The sequence below is a fragment of the Neophocaena asiaeorientalis genome, unplaced genomic scaffold (assembly GCF_003031525.2).
Source record: "Neophocaena asiaeorientalis asiaeorientalis breed wild unplaced genomic scaffold, Neophocaena_asiaeorientalis_V1.1 scaffold232, whole genome shotgun sequence".
Taxonomy (NCBI): domain Eukaryota; kingdom Metazoa; phylum Chordata; class Mammalia; order Artiodactyla; family Phocoenidae; genus Neophocaena; species Neophocaena asiaeorientalis.
This window is the reverse complement of record NW_020175672.1, coordinates 930,054-932,376: the sequence shown is the minus strand read 5'-3', so window position 1 is coordinate 932,376 and position 2,323 is coordinate 930,054.

Here is a 2,323-nt window from a genome sequence, read left to right as displayed (position 1 = left end):
ATTCACTTTGTTATAAAGCAGAAACTAACACACCATTGTAAAGCAATTATACTCCAATAAAGATGTTAAAAAATAAATAAAAATAAATAAATAAATATAAAAGAAAATGCTGAGATTGAAAAGAAAAAAAAAGATAGTATCTAGTGTTTCAAAATTGTAGTAACTGGTACTGCCATACTTGGCACAGAGGCTGACTATCCAGCCTGCCCTTCCCCATTTCAAGCTCTTCCTGACACCCTACTATCCATCTCCCATGTGGGGAGCTCCCAGGGCAGAGGACTGGAGCATGAGACATCCACCCACCCCTGCAACTCGCTTCCCCAGATCCCAAATATTAAAGACATCCTAGCCTTGCCCGTGACAAAGCAGGGCCCCGTCCTTGTATTTCTACCCCACTTTACACTTTTCACGGTCACAATTTAATGTGAGCCTTGTGACAAACAGCCAAGTTTGGTGCCAGACAAGAAGTGAGGGATGGGAAAACTAAGCCCCGGCAAAGGAGGAGCTGCTGCAGCAAACCCCCCAGCTCTCACGTCTGTAAAGCCTTAAGAGAACCTGAAGAGAACCTTCCAGCCCAAGAATCACTAACTGTTCATCCCACCCCCGGGTCTTACTCAGCCCTTCTTATCCAACTCCTCCCTCATGCAGGCCCTGCTGTGAAGTACACTATACAATCTGCACCAAGACTTCTTCCCTGTTCCCTCCTGCCTCACCTAGGCCTGGATGTGGAAGGAGACTCAAGAGTTGAAAGATCCCTCAAGGGCTATTCTGCCCAAGATGCTGATAAGGACAAAGAATTGACTTGTCCAAGGCCCTGGTGAGTGAGAGACTGAGAAGAAAGATAGAACCATATCTGACTCCTGTCCGGTGTGTTTTTCCTTGTGGCACAGGTGGGAGTGTAGCCCTGCAGACCCAGGAGGGACCCTCTTCCCTCTGAGCAGGAAGGAAGTCTCTCTCCTCAGTTCCTGCCAAGATGTGGGTCCTGACCAAGCATTAGGCCAGCTGAAGCCCTTGGGAAACAATACAGGCTAACGAGAGGATCATCCTGGGCAGAACTGAAAATACAACAGGCTACCTGGAGGGGTTTTGTTTGCTTGCTTTGTTTTATTTTGTTTGTGGCAGTGGGTAGGAGTTGTGAGAACAGTACCACCGGGGTGGGTCTCCCCTAGCTTCCTTACAGCAATCTGCCTCCAGTGCCACCTCTGTACCTTCAGGAACAGAGTAGCCATGATTGCCACCCAAGTTAATTTCATCACAACCAAGTCAAAACTTACAATGCTGGGGGGCTTCCCTGGTGGCGCAGTAATTGAGAATCCACCTGCCAATGCAGGGGACATGGGTTCGAGCCCTGGTCCGGGAAGATCCCACATGCTGTGGAGCAACTAAGCCCGTGCGCCACCACTACTGAGTCTGCGCTCTAGAGCCCATGAGCCACAACTACTGAGCCCGTGAGCCACAACTACTGAAGCCCGCGCACCTAGAGCCTATGCTCTGCAACAAGAGAAGCCACCGCAATGAGAAGCCCGCGCACCGCAACGAGGAGTAGCCCCCGCTCGCCACAACTAGAGAAAGCCCGCGCGCAGCAATGAAGACCCAATGCAGCCATAAATAAATAAATGTTACCATGCTGGTTGTAACCTTAGAAGCTAGGCCAAGGGCAGAGGGGAACTGAGGATGTATAGAACTGCCTCCCCCACCATGCAAACCTCTGCCTGGGAGCCACAACAGTGCTGCCATCCATTCTAGCACACTGCACCCACTCCCTAATTCCAAAATGGCTAGCCTGCTCCCCAAGCCAGGCGTTTCCTAAGAACTCTCCCCTCCAGAGTTCTCACCCTAGTCACAAACTCAGAAGAGGTCCTCAAGCAACCAACTTTGATCTTAGATGATGATGTGGGTATTTAAAAATGTGCTAAAGTTCCTGTGTAATCCATGTAACTCACACCTTAATGTATTTAAATATGTAAAAGGGAATATTTGAAAGGGAAATTTTTTTAATTTTATAAAAGATAGGATTTTAAAGAGTCAGAGAGGTAACTTTTGACCAAATTTCATTATTTAGCCAAGACTTGGCTTCTTGACCTTTTCTACGTAGCAGCCAAATCTTCCCTATCCCACTCCAGTCAAACATGACCCTAAGAGCAGAGGTCTGGGGGTGGGGCTGGGGCTGGGGAGGAAGAATGGAGTAATGCATAGTGCACTGGTTACTATTGTTAGGAAGCCATCTGCAAATAGACATCCGCACGTGCCAATGCAATGTAACAGTGCAGGCAGCAGGCAGCACGGGCGTGAAGAGTGAGGCCTTAGGTATAAGGAAAGACGA